Source organism: Zingiber officinale, chromosome 8B (assembly GCF_018446385.1).
Source record: "Zingiber officinale cultivar Zhangliang chromosome 8B, Zo_v1.1, whole genome shotgun sequence".
NCBI lineage: Eukaryota > Viridiplantae > Streptophyta > Magnoliopsida > Zingiberales > Zingiberaceae > Zingiber > Zingiber officinale.
In genome coordinates, this window is record NC_056001.1 from 38,229,386 (window position 1) to 38,250,183 (window position 20,798).

The 20,798-nt window shown below is 40.7% G+C and overlaps 2 long non-coding RNA genes across 2 annotated transcripts; both read right to left on the reverse strand.

Annotated features, from left to right (window-relative positions):
• Positions 1-10,493: 10,493 nt before the first annotated feature.
• Positions 10,494-11,776, reverse strand: LOC122017677. Its single transcript, XR_006121418.1, has 4 exons — positions 11,418-11,776; positions 11,150-11,242; positions 10,941-11,073; positions 10,494-10,553 (listed from the first exon to the last, which is right to left on the reverse strand). It is a non-coding gene; the product is annotated as an uncharacterized LOC122017677 (long non-coding RNA).
• A 7,353-nt stretch (positions 11,777-19,129) lies between these two features.
• LOC122017573 lies at positions 19,130-20,411 on the reverse strand. The gene is made up of 4 exons (XR_006121397.1): positions 20,054-20,411; positions 19,786-19,878; positions 19,577-19,709; positions 19,130-19,189 (listed from the first exon to the last, which is right to left on the reverse strand). It is a non-coding gene; the product is annotated as an uncharacterized LOC122017573 (long non-coding RNA).
• Positions 20,412-20,798: the final 387 nt, after the last annotated feature.

A 20,798-nucleotide genomic window follows, 5' to 3' on the forward strand; every position in this document is an offset into this window, starting at 1 on the left:
TCAGTCACCCCTTTTATTCCCATTTATTTTCCATTTCCTATTAACTATTACTTAAATAAATTTCATTACCCTTTTTAATCAGCAACCTTCGCTGGGATACTTGGTCAGCCGCGCGTTGCTTAAGGTTTGGCTCGTGCGTTCAAATCTCGGTTGTAACATTTTTCTTCCTATTATTTCCTGTTATCAACTTCTACTACTTAAATACATTTCATGCTTCTTTCAATCAGCAATGACTGCTTGCACACTTGGTCAGCCGGACTCGCTTAAAGCTTGGTTCGGCCGAAGGTCTCGGGTTCGAATCTCGGCTTGGACATTTTTTTGTCGAAACTTCTTTCGTTTAGTAAAAATACCAAACGACCTCCAAAAATTACATAAAAATACTCTAAAAATCTCTAGAATATTTCTAAAGTATTTCTAAATATTTTTAACCACTATTAGGACTCGTAATGAGGAATTTTGGGTCGTTACAATTTGGGTTGACTTTTATAGTTTTATTAGGTTTATTTAATTGAGGTTGTTCTTCTTCTTCTTGACTTAGATTTTGACTAGGGTTACTTTGAACAAAATCACTTAGTTGAATCTGGGTTTATTCTAAGTTTTGATCAGATTCTTCAAATTTTACATTTGAGATTTCTTCTATTTTCAGTGTGACTTTATTATATATTCTATAACCTCTACCGTTTAATGAATATCCTACAAAAATTTCATTTTCTATTTTTGAGGCAAATTTTTCTAAGTGTTCTCTTGTATTTAGCATATAGGCTGGGCACCCAAATACTTTAAAGTAATTAACATTAGATTGTTTATTATAATATATTTCAAATAATGTTTTATTATGAGTTTTATTTATTGTAGTGCAGTTTTGTACATAACAAGCTGTACTAACAGCTTCTGTCCAAAAATATTTTGGTAAGTTGTATTCATTCAGCATTGTCTTAGAATCTTCAAGTAGACTCCTATTTTTTCTTTCTACGATACCATTTTGTTGAGGTGTTTTAGGGCATGAGAATTCATGATGGTAACCATTTTCCAGACAAAATTGGTTAAAGTTGTGATTTTTAAATTCTCCTCCGTTCTCACTTCAGATTCTTTTAATTTTTAGATCTTTCTCATTTTCAACTTGTTTGCAAAAATTAGTGAAGATTTCAAAAGTTTCATCTTTACTTTTTAAGAATTTTATCCAAGTGAACCTAGAATAGTCATCTATTATTACCAGGCAATACAGACTTCCATTTATTGATCTGATCCCATTAGAATCAAATAAATCTAAGTGTAATAGTTCTAGTTTTGAATTTGTTTGAAGTTGATTAGTTGGTTTGTGAGTTGATTTTATTTGTTTTCCTTGTTGACAAACATTATAGATTGTTGAGTCTAAGTTGGGTAATTTTGGTAAGTTTCTAACTAATCCATTTAACTTACTTTATTTCTAAAGTTTGTATGTGACATTCTTCTATGCCATAATCAGGTTTCTTCTTTTTGTGTTAAATAACACTTAAGTGAAGAAGAGGTTAGGTTAATTTCATAGATATTGTTTTTTCTAAACCCTTTTAGGCGTATAGTTGGGTTATCTAAGTGTTTAACTAAACATTCATTAGAAAGAAACCTAACCTTATAATCCGAATCACACAGTTGACTTATACTAAGAAGTTTGTACTTGAGTTTTTCAACACGTAAAACTTTCTTAATAATGAAATCAGTTTTGAGTTCAATATTACCTATCCCAATTACATTGAGTTTGCCGTTGTTTCCAAAGGCAACTGTTCCTAGGCTTTTGTAGGTTAATTGAGTGAATTTTGTGTGATCTTCAGTCATATGTTCGGAGCAACCATTGTCCAATATCCACTTGGTTTCCTACAACAGGTAGGAGTTAAAAATTAGTTCATGTTAATATTAATCTAATTTTTAAGTTTTAATTGTTAATTTTTTTAAAATAAAATTTAAGTTAAGTTAAAATTTAATTTAAGTTAAGTTTAAAATAATTTTTAAGTTAAGTTAATTTTTAAAACAATTTTTAGATTAAATTAATTTTTAAGAAAATTTTAACTTAAAAAAATTTAAGAAAATTTTAAGTTAAAATAATTTTTAAGAAAATTTTAAAGTTAAAATAATTTTTTTTAAGTTAAAGTAATTTTAGAATGAGTTTTTAAGTTAAAATAACTTTTAAGTTAATTTTTAAGAGAAAATAATTTTAAAATGAGTTTTTAAGTTAAAATAATTGTTAAATTAATTTTTAAGTAAAAATAATTTTAAAATGAGTTTTAAAGTTAAAATAATTTTTAAATTAATTTTAAGTAAAAATAATTTTAATTTAATTTTGGTCCTTAGTCATCTCACCCGATTTAAGTTTTCAATAAGGGAATTCTATAAATTCAATTTCAGGGTTTGGTTTAAGTTTGTGTTAGGTTCAAGTTTAACTTTGAGCTTAACAAACAACATTCTTTGGATAAATTTCTCAGCCATGGTGAGTCACCTGGACATCATTAGAGTAACCATGCCTTCGAGGTTTTCCAAATATATACAAAACCTTAGTCTAACTGGTTAAGATTCGTAAGGGATAGCTTTAGTTAGTTTCGCTCAACCAAATGCACCAGGTCGAAGTCATATCTTTCTGACATGCATACACTGAGCTTCCCTAGCCTACTATCATTCAAAACTTCACTAGTACCGTAGGTTAAGTTAAACTTAGTCTCTTTTTAAGCTAATCCTAATTACCCTGTTGAGGAGGTTATTTTTGGAGGTGCCAGCTATTCTAGAGCCTGCCCTGAATTATTGATCTGTTTTAGATTTTAGTTTTTGGTTTATGTCGATTACTTTTATAATTATAATATACTTGATTATAATCTTAGTTTAAGTTAGTTTTATAGTTATTTCTATGGTTTGGTTTAAGTTTAGTTGGTTTAGATTTATATTTTGGCTTTCGATTTAGGTTATTTGATTTTACATAATATATTTTAATTTTAGATATATAATATTGATTAATTCCTACTTGGGTAGTTAAACACGCTTTCGGAACCCAAGCTTTGGTTTATTTTTTATTTTGAGATATGAGTGAAATAAACGATTTATTTGTTAAGCTAGACTGGTATCCAAGTCTAGATTTGTTGTATACTCCTTTTTGATTATTTAATATTAGGTCCAAATTTTTAGATCTAGTTGTGAACTTTTCTAATAATCCTTTAAGTTTGTTAATTTCAATTTTTAGTGTTGAATTTTCCTCCTCAAGTTTTACAACTTGATTTGGATTTGATTTTTCAATTTGTTCCTTGAGTTGTTGGTTTTCCTCAAGGAGCAATTTATTTTGATTTTCTTGTTCGGTTAATTTTCTATTTAAACAGAAAATAGCTTTAAAAAACTTTCTTCTTAAATAAAAATTTACCTCATCGGAACCTTCGGAAACAAGTACAGACTCATGGCTCGATTCGGGTTCGGACTCGTCTTTCGATTCATCCTTCGATTCTAATTCACGGGCCATCAGCATGATGTAGCTTCGGTTCTTCTACTCTTCGACTTCCGATTCCTCTGAACATGATTCGTCCCATGTTGCTTAGTGCCTTCTTTTGGTTATCTTTGACTTGTCGTTCTTCAATTTTGGGCACTCATTCTTGTAATGGCCCTTCTTGTTGCACCCGAAGCAGGTCACATTTCTTTATTCATCGGTGGAGTTGATCTTCTATAGGTATTTTTTGCTGAAGTTCTTCTTTCTCCTGGTGAACATCTTCCTTACCAAGTTCACCAGGTAATCTTTGTCTTCTAAATCTTGATCAGACTCATCTTTAGGTTCAGGCTTGATCTTTGTCTTTTCCTTGGAGGAACCTGCAAAAAGAGCAACACTTTTCTCGGTTCTGGCATTAGTTTGCTCGTGTAACTCAAGTTCACAAAACAACTCATCTAATTTTAACCTTGAAAGATTCTTCGAAATCTTGTAGGCATCCATGATGGATGCCCACAAAGCATTTCGAGGAAACGCATTTAGGGCGTACCTTATTAGATCGCGCTTCTCCATTTGGTGGCTAATGTTATGAAGTCCGTTGAGGATGTCTTTGATCCTCGTATGGAGTTGACTCGCGGACTCTCCTTCCTGCATCTTAATATTAAATAATTTATTTGAGAATAGGTCTCATTTGGTTACCTTGGCGTCGCTCGTTCCTTTGTGCAGTTCGATGAGCTTGTCCCACGGTTCTTTTGCATTTTGGTGTGGGTCCACTCGGTTCAGCTCTTCCTTTGTTAGCCCGCATTGCAATGTGTTGAGGGATTGGAAGTCTATCTGGGCTTTCTTTTTCATGTCCGGATTCCATTGTTCTGGGTCCAATGGATTTCCGGAGTTGTTGGCAGGCGCCTTGTAGCCTCTGGTGACGCTAAAACACTGGTCGAAGTGGGTCTTCAGATAGACCTTCATTTGCTTCTTCCAGTAGGGGAAGTCATCACCCTTGAACAGAGGAGGACGAATTGTGCTGAAACCTTCTATTTGAGGCATTGATCTTGCACACAAGGAAACAAGGAAAAAGATCCCAAGACTTGGTCATGAATTAGCAGCGTGGGAGAAAAATAAAATTTAAGATTGAATTAGTGTTGCACTAATTGAGTTTAATTTACTACAAAAAAATCCAAAAAGGTAACGATACCAATTTGGATTGTATCGAAAAACTTAAAGCTAAAAAGAAATGAAAAAGAATTTCACCCCTTCTGTCTGATTTGTGGTTGCACCAAATCAGAGCGGTATCTACTCTGATACCACTTATTGGATCATGAAAGCGCTAGCGGGGGTGAATAGCGTTCGAAAAATTTGTTACAAAGTCAAGTCGAGTACGCAGTAGAAAAATGAAAGGCACAATGCTAACAACACCAATTTTATTTGGTTCGGAGCCTTCGGCGTCTCCTACTCCAAGGCTCAGGTCCTGCAGACCTATCAATGGGAAATTCACTAAAAATCTCTTCCGCTACCCCCAGAAAAGAGAGTCGAGTACACAAAAATTAGGTTAAGTGCAACAAATTGCATTTACCCTTTTATAGAAATTAAGTATAGAAAAATAACTATTTCCAACACTCTTTGTAGGAATGAAAATGATGCGCTTCATGTTGTTGACTGTCTACCAGGCGCGATTGGAGGTTCTCGGATCAGTCGTCAGGCTCAGCGGCTTCTTTGTAGTGTCGTAGTAGCAACAGGAAGCAGTCGGAGGCTCAGAGGTGCACACAATAGCTTGTATGTTTTTGATTGTCCAAAGCCTCCTTGAAGAAGCCTTATAAAGGGCTTGGAAGGCGCCTTTCAAAGACGTTGAAGGCACCTCCAATGGGATAAAAATTTATCCTGACTTCTTTGCACCTTATCTGCGAATCGGTCAAAATTTATCCTGTGGAAGACGCCTTCTATGAACAGTACGGAGGCGCCTTCCGTAGCCATGGAAGGCGCCTTAGGGCGCTGTTCACCCGAAGGCCATTTTCTTGCTTTTGTTCTGCAAAACAATATTAGTCCACTAATCCTGTAAGACATGAGTTAGAACAAATAAGCAAATAATAAAAAGAGTAATTAGTTCCTGTCCTCTCAGGACCAAGAACTAGTCAAGATCTCAGTTTAGGGATCCCTAATCGTTCTAGACTGGATCGACGCCTAATATCCCTCAATTGGGACGCGTCCTCATAGTCACTCTCCTCTAGTGACTTACCTGTTTACCAGACATCTAGTCATCCCATCGACTAGTCTGGACTTCGTACCAGTTATCAGGTTAGCCCGTCGACCTAGCTGGGCTTCGTGCTAGATATTAGGTCAGCCCGTCGACCTATCTGGACTTCATGCCAATTATTAGGTCAGCTCATTGACCTAGCTGGGCTTCATGCCAGATATCAGGTCAGCCCGTTGATCAATCTAGACTTCTTGCAAGCGATCAGGTTAGGCCATCGACGTAGCTGGGCTTCTCACCAGCTATCTGGTCGAACCGTCGACCTAGCTGGATTTCTTCTGCACACTCAGTCAAAATGTTAGATCATAACACAACTAACTTATCCTACTTTGTCATTTATCAAATCTTGAGTTAGACCGTTAGTGCTAACTGCACCAACATTTCCTTCCCTGTCCATTCTATTCAAGCTCTGATGATCCGTCTCCATTTCCATCGCATCGCAATTGAGGTCCATTTCATCCTATGCCAACTACGTTTCATCTTTCAGGGAATCCTTCTTCTTCAATTGAAGTTTGGGATTTTCCATTGTCGGAAAGCAGCAGTATTCATCTATTCAGGAGGTAAAGGGGATTTCCTTCTTTGTCATCATCCCATCGCCACCCAATCAATGCCAATCAAGGAGCTATCATCAATGTCGGGGATGCCAAGTTCTTGGGATTTTCTAGTATGGATGAAACCCTAGATTCTATCTCTCTAGTGATTGGATCTAACAACAACCCTTCATCCGATTATGATCAACTACCAATGCAATTCTTCATAATCCAACGGATTCAGTGAGCCTTTTCAAAGCCAATTGCAGAGTTTTTTCTTCCTCACGGTGCCACTTCATTAAGCATTTCTCCTTGGTAGATTTGTAGTTCATGATCTATTAGATCTAATTGGAGAAACTTGGTTGGTTTAATTCCTTAATGCATTTGCATTTGATTGAGCTCAATTTAGTTTGTTATTTTCCTATTTGTGCCATTTACATTTGAATCCTTGCTTTCTTAGTTAATTGTAGTGGCTTAATGATGATCCCTGTTTAGATTAGATCCATATCCTCATTAGCTAAGGTTAGATTAGATCACTTTTCTTCTTTGGTTTTTATGATTTTGGATTGCAATTGTAGTGTAGGTTGTTTGAATCCTTGTTAATTGTATGTCTTTAGTTTTCTTTTTCATTTATAGCTCATTACATAACAAACCCATTTAGAATCTCAAAATGCAAACCCCATTCATAAATAACTTGATCCTAGGATTATCATGCATTGACTATATTCCTTATGAGATACAACCTGGGCCATACCCTATACTTTACTAGTGTAGTTAGGTGGTTTGGTACTTTATTATTTGATACCCAATTCATGACAAAATCAGGTTTTTCAGTACCCTCTCTCCCCTAAAACATACGAGTATATTATATCTAGCATAATATGGGAGTAGAGATCACTAAGTGGTAGGTCTCTAGCAGGGTAACACAGGAAGGTGCATGATGAAGGTCTAAATCCTAAATGCTCTCTAATGATGCTGGAGGACAATGTCAGGTTCCTATTGGCTACCCTAGTAGTGTAGGTGAGGTCATCGACTCAAACCAAGTTATTGTATAGTTCAGCACATAGACCTTTATTAACTGAATTAGAATAATAAAACTAGGTCTTGTAGACTATAAAACTCAATCACCTCAATAGATGGTATGACTGATCTCATTAAAAAAAATTCTACAAAGGTATCTAGAATGAAGAGGCATATATGATATGGACAAAAACCTAGTTCTAAGTTCCTCTGTAGGAAATCTAAGGTCATTACTAGAGTCTGAGAAGTGCCAGCATCAAGGTTCTTTCTCTTAACTCTTTTAATAATAATTAAAAGATTAAAAATATTTAAAATTTTAATTAGTTTGAGTTAGACTATTATCGAGGCATTTTTTGGATGATTATATAAGAAATGATGATCTCGGAAGTGGAGTATTCTTTAAATTCAGGGAGAAAAACAAAGAGTAGTATTCGGTTTGGGCGCCTGGAGCTGAAGCTCTGGGTGCCTTATGTAGGTGAAATATGGGTGTCTAGAGACGGTTCCAGGCGCCTATATAGGAGGCGTTTCGGGGGCGCCTAGAGGTGAATCGGGTGTCTATCCCCAAAAACTATGGGTGGTTTAACAATACTGTAGACAAGTTTGTTTAGCGATGCGAACACCTGGATTTAATTAATCTAGGCACCTAGTTTTAGGCGATTTTGAGCTCATGTATTAGTTATAGGTGCCTCGAGCGTGTTTGATGTAGGAGTAAGTTTGATTAAATTCTTGGTTTTATTATTATTATTATTATTATTATTATTATTTGTTTAGTTTAATTTGAATTAAGTTAAATTAATTAGTTGATTAAGTTAAATTATTTTATGATTATTAAATTTTAATTAAGTAAATTTTAATTAAATTTATTTTAAGTTTAATTAAATTTAATTCAGTTTAGTTTAAGTTAATTGAATTTTAGTTAAGTTAATTTTAATTTTAAGCTAATGAAATTTTAATTAAGTTAATTTAAATTTAAATTAGTTTAAGTTAATTAAATTTTAATTAATTTAATATTAATTAATTATAGTTTAAGTTAATTAGATTTTAATTAAGTTTATTTTAATTTTAATTAAGTTAATTTGAGTTTAATTAATTAAATTGACTTTGATTAATTAATTTAAGTTTGATTATTTGAGTTTGGCAGTGATCTCGTCATCATTTTCGAAGTCAGATTCATTTTTGGACTCGGGCTTAAATGAGAACTGGTATTTTGGTTCCTTTGTCTTGATTTTCCTACAAGTAAAGTAATACTTTTCTTGGCACGACGTGCATTAATCTATTCATGCAATTCAAATTCTAAAAAAAAATTCATCTAATCTAATGGAAGAATGATCTTTGAAAACTTTGTAAGCATTTATCATAGATGCCCACAAAGTATTTTTTGGAAAAGTGTTTAATGTATACCTAACTATGTCACGCTTTTCAACTTGCTAACTGATTGTGTGAAGGTTGTTGAGGAGATCTTGTGAACGAGTGCGAACCTGGCTTGCTGATTCTCCTTTCTATATTTTTATATTATATAATTTATTTAAAATGAAATCACGCTTACTTTGGTGTCGGAAGTGCCTTCGTGTTGTCACGCCCCCAGGTAGTCCCTGTCCGAAGAAATTTCTGCAGCATCTCCCCTGTACGGCGGACAATATGAAGCTCAGTATACATATATCTCCATACCTCGGCCACACACGGCCGGAATAATACAATACAAATAAGAACAAGCCACGCAGTTTATATCAACAATCCACATAAGTCAACATATAATCAATCCACGCAGTATAATAAGGAAAGACGATATAGAATCTCGAAGATATATGTAAACATCCTACTCCACTACATCGAAGAAAACCAAATCCACGAAGTAACGGAAAATATCTGCAGCGGAAAACAATAGTAGTAAACCCGAATGTCAATGTCTACAATACAACCCACAATACAAGTATATAAGATGCAAAAGCAGGATAAAATCCGACAAAGAAAATCCTCGCTGAATGGGGCTAGCGACTGGAATATCTCCCGACGGCCTCAACCTGAAAAATAGTAACAACGGGGTGAGTCCAAAGAACTCAGCAGGTAATCCAATAGATATGTACAGCAATATATAACTACCAGTAATATCCTAAGGTACAGCCTCCTAAACCATAAAGTCTATAGTACAGTCTCCTATCAGTATAACACATATGCATAACTGAATAAAATGCAGTAACCAACAATAGGCATGTAACACAGTCTACTGCACAAATAATAAGAAATGCGACATCAGAATAAATCAGACTCACCGCGAGGCTTGGACAAATAATCGTGGACATGCATGCATAAAGATAGTCGAGCAAAAGCATGTATCCTGATGCATGTCAATCATATGCAATCACCAAATGCATCAATGCATATGATGTCAATGATGCGACATGGTCACCCCTGACGCCAGTCCATCTCACACACAATGGTGAGACCGAGTGGGTAGGGCTGTGACCGTGCACTCTGCCATCACTGCCCTGAAGAGTGACCGAGTGGACGGGATGCTGTCGGAGTACACCTATCCTCCTACCTCAAACATAGTGAGGGAGCGCAATGCTCTCAACTCCCGGTACGCGATGATGGGGAGGGATCCCTGTCTGCTACCACGCTGCAGTCACACTACCCATGAGCGGACCAGCGGAGCACTACAGATCTACTGCCATACACACCCTACTGTGCTGTGCCACTACCCATGCAGTGAACACGTTGTGTGCAGGCCTATGTAGCCGACCGACGAGCTCAACAATAATGGAGTCGTCAATCGCCCAGCATGCAATCATGCGATATGGTGCATGCGGCTACAATATGACATACCTGAACAAGCCTCCTCCATATATGTGCGTGTCAAAAAGGTAAACACATATAACTATAAACATGATATAAATAGCATAAATCCAAAGACATCACATATACAATGATGTAAGTATCATGAATCCAAGAGCATGTATCACACATGTAAAGCAACTAATCCAGTAGAGTAGAGCACTATAGATATGCACCTCTATGAACATATATACACATGGCAAGAGATAAAATATCCAATCCTGAAGTAAAGCAACTAGCAGATGAAGTATGTGATAGGTATCAACTAACCCTAAATCCAGGGGAAGTGTTGAACTACCAATCACTAGTAACCGTCTACAAGTATCGAATAACCTATAACCAGGGAAGTGCTAAATCTACCAATCACTAGCAAGTATATATAAACTGCACATATCAAGAGACACTATCAAGAGATAAGTCAAAGGGTACCCGCCTCCAATAGAAGGTACAATCCAGTCCTAATCCAATGTTGAGACGTCTGTCTCGAATCAATGTCCTGTGTAAATAAATACATTTACTGTTATTTAGCTAGAATACAACCACATAGCTAAATAAATCCTAAATAGAAATTTATGAACAAACCCTAAACCATATCCTTCAACCTTTCTAACGGTTAATTAGGGATAGTTCCCTAATCCCTAATCAACCATTAGATTAGCAAATCAACCCTAAATCCATTTACACATGATTAATTATCTACATAATCATTCACTTAATTCCAAGCATATAAAACCGTAAGATCCAATCCAAATAACCTAATTAATCTACATAACCTAATGATGAATAAACTATCAATAGGTATCAAGATCCTACCAAATCATCTAACACCTGATCATCAATTTCCAATTTCAATACATCATATACTCAAAAGCCTTACTCATACCTCAATTTCCAGCTACTGTTGATGCTGGAACCAGAGGAGCTACTGCTGGTTGTGGGTGATGCCGGACCAACAACAAGCAACCTCACAGAACACTTATGCTGAATTCACTTCACTATCACAGATGCTAACCCTACTGGATCAATCGGATCAAAATGAGAAGATCACAATTCAACCAAGCATTCCAAATTCAAACAATCAACTCCTCTTACCTCCAATCTGGGACTTCAATCGGCAACAATGAAAGGTCCAAGATCTGATCAGAACAGAACCACACTCTTCTTCTCCAATCCCGTAACCTCAATCTACAGCAAAGGAGAGAAGCTGTCAAAATCTGATCAAGAGGAAAAGGAAGGGATCCGACACTTTCCTCAATCCAAGCAAGAAGGATTTACTAGAACCAAACCCTAATCTGGCGAAATCTGTGAATCAATCAAGGATCCGGCGAAGAATCAAGAGGAAAGAGTTTCAATGGCTTACCCTTGAAGCCCTAATCACCCCTTCCACGCCGGCGATCGGGTGGCACGGCTCGATCCAGATCTGGACAGTGAAGAGGAGGATCGCACTATGAGTAGTGCGAGGAGAGAAGAACGGAGGTCGATCGGTTGGGAGGCGACGAATCTTGCTCCTCACCGTGCCCTAGCCACCTCGCCGTTGACGCTTAGCCGCAGAACTCACGGGACAGAACCCCTCGGCCGAAGGCAGCCTGGTCTTCCTCGGCACCGTCAAGATCCGGCGACGAGCTCCTCAGGATCGGCGGCGAAGGCGAGAGAAATCGAGGGAGATCGGTCGAGAGGAAGAAGAGAGGATTCGGCTCAAGGAGGAACCGAGAGAGGGAGTCGGGGAAGAAGAGGAAATCGCAGTGAAGAGGGTCGGGTTCGGCGTTTGGGAGAAATAAAAAGAAAAATGAAAATGTTTTATAAATAAAATATTTCCTCCATTAAACGGATATCCCAAATAGGCTTTATCCGCGCCCGAAATTAATCCCCTCAAAACTCGTCGTACGAGCTCCGAAAAATTCCCAGAAAAATTTTATAAGGCTATTTCTGAAATAACCCTATTTATTAAAATTTTCCGAGATCTCACATCCTCCCCTACTAATAAAAATTTGGTCCCCAAATTTTGCTATAACCAACAGCAAACACTAGGATATAACCAAACTATATAAACGCTGAAGAAACTCTAACCCACATACCTCAAGTAAAAAGATGAGGGTATCGAGCTCGGATCGCATCCTCCAGCTCCCACGTAGCCTCCTCGTCAGAATGATGCTGCCATCCGACTTTAACCAGTCGGACAGTCTTGTTCCGCAGCTGACGCTCTCTATGGTCCAGAATCCGCACCGGAACCTCCTCGTAAGTAACATCAGGCTGAAGATATATCTGACAGAACATGTGCCGGATCGGATACGTATCTCCTCAGCATAGATACATGGAATACATCGTGAATGCCAACTAGAGATGGTGGTAGCGCCAGACGGTAAGCTACTGCTCCAATCCTCTCCAAGATCTGGAATGGTCCAATATATCGGGGAGCTAGCTTACCTCGGAGACCAAATCTCTTCACCCCTTTCGTGGGTGAAACTCTAAGAAATACATGATCACCAATGGAGAACTCCAGGGGTCTCCGTCTCTGATCAGCATAACTCTTCTGACGGTCCTGAGCCTCTGACATCCTCCGTCTGATAATGCGAACTAACTCTGCATCCTGCTGAGCTCTCTGAGGTCCTACCAACTGGGCCTCCCCAACTTCTTCCCAGAGGACGGGTGTCCGACAAGACCTACCATACAACGCCTCAAACGGTGCCATCTGGATAGCCGAATGATAGCTGTTGTTGTAGGCGAACTCCACTAATGGCAGGTGGTCCTCCCAACTGCCTCCGAAATCCATAACGCAAGACCTCAGCAAGTCCTCCAAAGTCTGAATAGTCCGCTCTGACTGCCCATCTGTCTGCGGATGGAATGCCGTACTGAAACGGAGCTGTGTGCCCAAGGCCTGCTGCAGACTCTGCCAGAACCGGGAAGTGAACCGCGGGTCTCTATCAGATATAATACTCAACGGAACTCCATGCAATCTGATAATCTCTCGACAATATAACTCTGCTAATCGATCCAGAGAATCAGTCTTCCGGATCGCTATAAAATGTGCGGATTTGGTTAATCGGTCAACGATTACCCAAATCGCATCATGGCCTCGACGAGTCCTAGGCAAACCAACCACGAAATCCATAGTAATGTGCTCCCACTTCCACTCTGGAATAGGGATCCTCTGAAGTAAACCAGCAGGTCTCTGGTGCTCAGCCTTCACCTGCTGACAAACAAGACATCTAGCTACAAAATCTGCGATGTCTTTCTTCATGCCGTTCCACCAATAGGAACGTCTCAAATCGCGATACATACGAGTCCCACCTGGGTGGATAGCAAATCTAGAACGATGAGCCTCCTGAAGTAACTCCTCCATGACCGGGTGAGACTGAGGTACACATAATCTGCCTCGGAAATAAACAATCCCCTCATCATCTCGTGTAAACTCGGTCTGCTGTCCGGAAGCTATCTGGCTGCCAATGAACTGTAAATGCTGATCTCCGGCCTGGGCCTCTCGAATCCTCATCCTGATCGACGACTGAGCAACCATGGTAACAAGAATACCCTGCTCTGTCCGTCCCTGCTCCTCAAGGCCCAACTCGGAGAATCCCTGAATCAAGTCCGTGACTAAAACTCGGTGACAAGCTAAAGTCCCTCTGGACTTCCTGCTCAGTGCATCAGCAACCACATTAGCTTTACCCGGATGGTAGCTAATAGTACAATCATAATCCTTCAGGAACTCCATCCATCTCCTCTGTCGGAGATTGAGTTCCTTCTGGGTGAAAATATATTTGAGACTCTTATGATCAGTAAGAATCTCAAAAGTAATGCCATAAAGATGATGTCGCCAAATCTTCAAAGCAAAGATAATAGCGGCTAGCTCTAAATCATGTACTGGGTAGTTCTTCTCATGCTCCTTCAACTGACGAGAAGCATAGGAGACTACCCTACCGTGCTGTATCAAAACAGCGCCCAAGGCCTGAAGAGATGCGTTTGTGTAAAGTACGAATCCGTCATCACCAGAAGGTAAAACCAAAACTGGTGCTGATACTAATCTCCGCTTCAGCTCCTGGAAGCTGGTCTCACAAGCCTCTAACCACATGAACTTCACGCCTTTCCTAGTCAGACGTGTCAATGACATAGCAATACTGGAGAAACCCTCAACGAATCGTCTGTAATATCCAGTCAGTCCTAAGAAACTACGGATCTCCTGGACTGACTTCGGCTGCTCCCAGCTAGTGATAGCCTCGATCTTCTGAGGATCTACAGAAATACCTCGACTAGACACCACATGTCCCAGAAAACCAACTGAGGATAGCCAAAATGCACATTTGCTGAACTTCGCATATAGATGATGCCGTCGAAGAGTCTCCAATACTATGCGAAGGTGCTGCGCATGTTCCTCCTCGGAACATGAATAGATCAATATGTCATCGATAAACACAATCACAAACTGATCTAAATACTCCAAAAAGATACTGTTCATCAAATCCATAAATACTGCAGGAGCATTGGTAAGCCCAAATGGCATTACCAAAAACTTGTAATGTCCATATCCGGTGCGGAATCTGTCTTCGAATATCAGAATCTCTGACTCTCAGCTGATGATATCTAGACCGCAGATCAATCTTGGAATACACTGATGTATCTCTAAGCTGATCAAATAAATCCTCAATCCGTGGCAAGGGGTACTTATTTCTGATAGTCACTGCATTCAGCTACCTATAATCGATGCACAACCTCAGAGTACCATCCTTCTTCTTGACAAATAGATCGAGACCCCACGGAGATACACTAGGGCTAATAAATCCCTATCCAGTAACTCCCGGAGTTGGACCTTTAGTTCGTCCAACTCTTTCTTGCCATACGATAAGGAGCTGATGTTGCTGTCCTCGAATCTCAATAGCAACTCCACTTGCCTTCGGGAGGCAAACCGTAACTCATCCGAAAAACGTCGATACTCTGACCACCGAACGTCCGCTGAAGCCGAGGGCTACTGATGTCATGATAATCAAAGATAATAGAAACTCGGCCTCCATGTGATAGCAGTCATACCAGATCGCGGAAATGGTCGATATCCCATCGTCTCTGATGTGAAATCCCAAGAGGGTTGGTTCGGAGGTCGAACGTAACCACCCTCTTCCGGCAATCAACTGTGGCATGATAAGCAGACAGCCAATCCATACCCAGGATAATATCAAACTCGACCATCTCCAGTACTAACAAATCTACAATGAGTATAATGCTACCAAAATCTAACGGGCAACCTCTGACCTCCTGAGTGACATCCAAGGTATCACCAGATGGTAAGGAGACGGCTAGTCGTCGCGGTCTATGAGAAGGTAGTCTACCAATCTCTCTCATAAATGCACAAGATATAAAAGAATGTGAACTACCTGTATCAATTAGCATATCAGCTAAAATGCATAAAGTAAAATCGCATCGCAAAATGATCCGCCGGCTCACCGAAGCGTCCTCTCCGTGACCGCGTGAACTCGCCCAAGATCTCGACGGTAGAGGCGGTAGATCGCCAAAGGTCGCCGAGTCCGAGCCGCCACCGAGCTCGATCGATATTGAGTCGAGCATGGGCCGCAGATGTATCGAATCGTGGTCAGAATCGATATCGCCGATGGTCGAGCCGACATCGAGGTCCGAAATAGAACCTCGAGACTCCATCGAACACCGGAATGCTCCCGACCTGCATGCATATGCACTGCCGCAGGGGAGTCCTCGCCGACGGTGTGAAGATTGGACTCTCGGCCCGGACTGACCAAACTGTCCTCCCGCAACCGAAACTCCGGCTACATGCCGAGTCTTCGGTCAGCTCGGATGACGTGTGCGCTTGCAATAATAGCAACCGATCGCCCCAAGGAGCAAGAAACCATGTGATCTCGGGATCCGACGGCACAAAGTGAGGATCACGGTGGATCGCTTCCGCCCACGAGTAGACCGGAACGCCCGGATGAAGATCGCCCCGACTTATGGGGTCGCCGGATGCCCCAGTACTCGACCTGCCCGAAAGCGATCGCCTGCCCCGTAGTCTCGTGGTCGCCGGCTCGCCCGAAGTCCGATCACCGCTCGCTTATTCGCATTCACTCTCGAGTAGACTCAATCGAGAGCTCTATCCGGTCTCTTGTATGATGAAGTACTAAAACCGACATCTTCATTGAAGATGCCCGCCCAGCCCTGGACAAATCAAGCATACGAGATCCGCATCGGCCACTAACTCGGGATGTAATCTGCCAACCGATTAAATTCAGCATTATACTCCATCACTGAGCGGTTATTCTGCCGCGGACTAAGAAAATCCTGCCGAAGAGTCATCTGATATGCTCGGGGAAAATACTGACTCTCGAATGCCTCCCTAAATCTCATCCAGGTAATATGCTGGTCACCTATGATAGAGCGCTGTATGTCCCACCAGATCTCTGCCTCATCTCGTAGGTGGTAAGCAGCTAGCTCGGCCTTCTCCCACTCGGAGCAGGCCATGTAAAAGAATATCCGCTCCATAGTCTCAATCCAGGACAGAGCTATGCTCGGATCAGTCTCCCCGCGAAATAATGTGAATCGGCTCTTCGCCGACTCTGCTAAGGCTGGGATCCGTGCTCGTGCCGCAGCTATATCAGTAGGGATCGCTGCGGAACTAGGTAGAGCCACAGGAGCTGATCCTATGGGTGGTACTGAGGGATAGGCCGGAAGAGGTACCACTGGTGCTGCAGTATAACCGGGAGTGGGTACTGCTGGTGCAGGTACCGAGTATGTAGTAACCAGCACAGATGTCTGTGGTGGTACCGAGTACGCAGTAGGCACGGCTAGAGAAGGTGCCGAGTACCCTGTAGGTACTACTGGCGGTACAAGCGAGGTAGGTACCTCTGAAGTCGGAACCGTCAGGATCTGACAGTCTAACGTGGTCACAATACCCTGAGGAGTCTATCCCTGACGGACAGGCTCAACCCTAACAGAACTCTCTGGAAACTCTGTCTCTAGAGAATCGATCGCCCTCGTACATGTGCGACCACGTTTAAGTACTAAAACACGTATCATATATGTAAAAAAAATGTTATCCAGGTATCACTACAGGTATAAGAACTATAAAATTACCTCATTTACCTATTTGCCGTCTGGAGATGTCCTGTCGCTGCTTAGCCCCAAATAGAAACAATAAAACCTCGTCAAACTACCTCGGAATTCCGAAACGATAAAATCGACGGAAACCCGTACAAATCTAAAATACCGAGAAATGCTCACGAAAGTAAGCCTCGTAAATCCGAAACCCGACAAGTAGGTATCGCAAAACTTTGCTCTGATACCAAATAAATTGGTATCAGATAAACCTCGAAAATCCAAAACGAAGAGCAAGTATCGTGTACCTTGCTCTGATACCAAAAATTGTCACGCCCCCAGGTAGTCCCTGTCCGAAGAAATTTCGGCAGCATCTCCCCTGTACGGCGGACAATATGAAGCTCAGTATACATATATCTCCATACCTCGGCCACACACGGCCGGAATAATACAATACAAATAAGAACAAGCCACGCAGTTTATATCAACAATCCACATAAGTCAACATATAATCAATCCACGCAGTATAATAAGGAAAGACGATATAGAATCTCGAAGATATATGTAAACATCCTACTCCACTACATCGAAGAAAACCAAATCCACGAAGTAACGGAAAATATCTGCAGCGGAAAACAATAGTAGTAAACCCGAATGTCAATGTCTACAATACAACCCACAATGCAAGTATATAAGATGCAAAAGCAGGATAAAATCCGACAAAGAAAATCCTCGCTGAATGGGGCTAGCGACTGGAATATCTCCCGACGGCCTCAACCTGAAAAATAGTAACAACGGGGTGAGTCCAAAGAACTCAGCAGGTAATCCAATAGATATGTACAGCAATATATAACTACCAGTAATATCCTAAGGTACAGCCTCCTAAACCATAAAGTCTATAGTACAGTCTTCTATCAGTATAACACATATGCATAACTGAATAAAATGCAGTAACCAACAATAGGCATGTAACACAGTCTACTGCACAAATAATAAGAAATGCGATACTGTAATAAACTGTACTCACCTGCGAGGCTTGGACAAATAACTGTGGACATGCACAGACAAAGATAGTCAGAGCAAAAGCATGTATCCTGTATGCATGTCAATCATATGCAATCACCAAAATGCATCAATCATAACGAATGCAGTCCGTGCATATGATGCAATATGACATGGTCACCCCTGACACCAGTCACCATCTCACACACAATGGTGCGCGTGGGTAGGGCTGTGACACCGTGCACTCTGCCATCACTGCCCCTGAAGAGTGACCGAGTGGACGGGATGCTGTCGGAGTACACCTATCCTCCTACCTCAAACATAGTGAGGGAGCGCAATGCTCTCAACTCCCGGTACGCGATGACGGGGAGGGATCCCTGTCTGCTACCACGCTGCAGTCACACTACCCATGAGCGGACCAACGGAGCACTACAGAGCTACTGCCATACACACCCTACTGTGCTGTGCCACTACCCATGCAGTGAACACGTTGTGTGCAGGCCTATGTAGCCGGCCGACGAGCTCAACAATAATGGAGTCGTCAATCGCCCAGCATGCAATCATGCGATATGGTGCATGCGGCTACAATATGACATACCTGAACAAAGCCTCCTCCATATATGTGCGTGTCAAAAAGGTAAACACATAGAACTATAAACATGATATAAACAGCATAAATCCAAAGACATCACATATACAATGATGTAAGTATCATGAATCCAAGAGCTTGTGTCACACATGTAAAGCAACTAATCCAGTAGAGTAGAGCACTATAGATATGCACCTCTATGAACATATATACACATGGCAAGAGATAAAATATCCAATCCTGAAGTAAAGCAACTAGCAGATGAAGTATGTGATAGGTATCAACTAACCCTAAATCCAGGGGAAGTGTTGAACTACCAATCACTAGTAACCGTCTACAAGTATCGAATAACCTATAACCAGGGAAGTGCTAAATCTACCAATCACTAGCAAGTATATATAAACTGCACATATCAAGAGACACTATCAAGAGATAAGTCAAAGGGTACCCGCCTCCAATAGAAGGTACAATCCAGTCCTAATCCAATGTTGAGACGTCTGTCTCGAATCAATGTCCTGTGTAAATAAATACATTTACTGTTATTTAGCTAGAATACAACCACATAGCTAAATAAATCCTAAATAGAAATTTATGAACAAACCCTAAACCATATCCTTCAACCTTTCTAACGGTTAATTAGGGATAGTTCCCTAATCCCTAATCAACCATTAGATTAGCAAATCAACCCTAAATCCATTTACACATGATTAATTATCTACATAATCATTCACTTAATTCCAAGCATATAAAACCGTAAGATCCAATCCAAATAACCTAATTAATCTACATAACCTAATGATGAATAAACTATCAATAGGTATCAAGATCCTACCAAATCATCTAACACCTGATCATCAATTTCCAATTTCAATACATCATATACTCAAAAGCCTTACTCATACCTCAATTTCCAGCTACTGTTGATGCTGGAACCAGAGGAGCTACTGCTGGTTGTGGGTGATGCCGGACCAACAACAAGCAACCTCACAGAACACTTATGCTGAATTCACTTCACTATCACAGATGCTAACCCTACTGGATCAATCGGATCAAAATGAGAAGATCACAATTCAACCAAGCATTCCAAATTCAAACAATCAACTCCTCTTACCTCCAATCTGGGACTTCAATCGGCAACAATGAAAGGTCCAAGATCTGATCAGAACAGAACCACACTCTTCTTCTCCAATCCCGTAACCTCAATCTACAGCAAAGGAGAGAAGCTGTCAAAATCTGATCAAGAGGAAAAGGAAGGGATCCGACACTTTCCTCAATCCAAGCAAGAAGGATTTACTAGAACCAAACCCTAATCTGGCGAAATCTGTGAATCAATCAAGGATCCGGCGAAGAATCAAGAGGAAAGAGTTTCAATGGCTTACCCTTGAAGCCCTAATCACCCCTTCCACGCCGGCAATCGGGTGGCACGGCTCGATCCAGATCCGGACAGTGAAGAGGTGGATCGCACTATGAGTAGTGCGAGGAGAGAAGAACGGAGGTCGATCGGTTTGGAGGCGACGAATCTTGCTCCTCACCGTGCCCTAGCCACCTCGCCGTTGACGCTTAGCCGCAGAACTCACGGGACAGAACCCCTCGGCCGAAGGCAGCCTGGTCTTCCTCGGCACCGTCAAGATCCGGCGACGAGCTCCTCAGGATCGGCGGCGAAGGCGAGAGAAATCGAGGGAGATCGGTCGAGAGGAAGAAGAGAGGATTCGGCTCAAGGAGGAACCGAGAGAGGGAGTCGGGGAAGAAGAGGAAATCGCAGTGAAGAGGGTCGGGTTCGGCGTTTGGGAGAAATAAAAAGAAAAATGAAAATGTTTTATAAATAAAATATTTCCTCCATTAAACGGATATCCCAAATAGGCTTTATCCGCGCCCGAAATTAATCCCCTCAAAACTCGTCGTACGAGCTCCGAAAAATTCCCAGAAAATTTCTAAAAATTCCAGAAAAATTTTATAAGGCTATTTCTGAAATAACCCTATTTATTAAAATTTTCCGAGATCTCACACGTGTAGCTCTATCAATTTGTTCCATAGTTCTTTGACACTATTGAAGGGCATGACTCGATTCAGCTCCTCTTTCGTTAAGCCACATTGTAGGGTTTGAGTTACCTTACTATCAGCTTT